This window comes from Malurus melanocephalus, unplaced genomic scaffold, assembly GCF_030028575.1.
Source record: "Malurus melanocephalus ecotype Western Australia unplaced genomic scaffold, MMel_1.1 scaffold_59, whole genome shotgun sequence".
In the NCBI taxonomy this organism is placed as follows: domain Eukaryota; kingdom Metazoa; phylum Chordata; class Aves; order Passeriformes; family Maluridae; genus Malurus; species Malurus melanocephalus.
In genome coordinates this window covers 2,256,040-2,256,296 of record NW_026623291.1, presented here as the reverse complement: position 1 = coordinate 2,256,296, position 257 = coordinate 2,256,040, and positions in this window count along the sequence as shown.

Sequence of the window (257 nt, the reverse complement as noted above, 5' to 3'; positions counted from 1 at the left end):
TGACTGTGATCTCCATCCGCTGTGATCTCCATCCTTCTCCGACCACCGGCCTCGCTGCTCCGGCCATTACGGGTCAGGGGGCTTCGAACCGCACTTATTTTACATTATTTCATTTTAGGGCTTTGTGTGAAATAGATCTCAGTGCGTACAAGAGGGGAAAAGTGATTTTTTTTTTTTTTTTTCTTCCCCAGGCAGGTCCGGAGGAGGCTGCAGCACTGCCCCGCTCCATCCGCTGTGATCTCCATCCTTCTCCGACC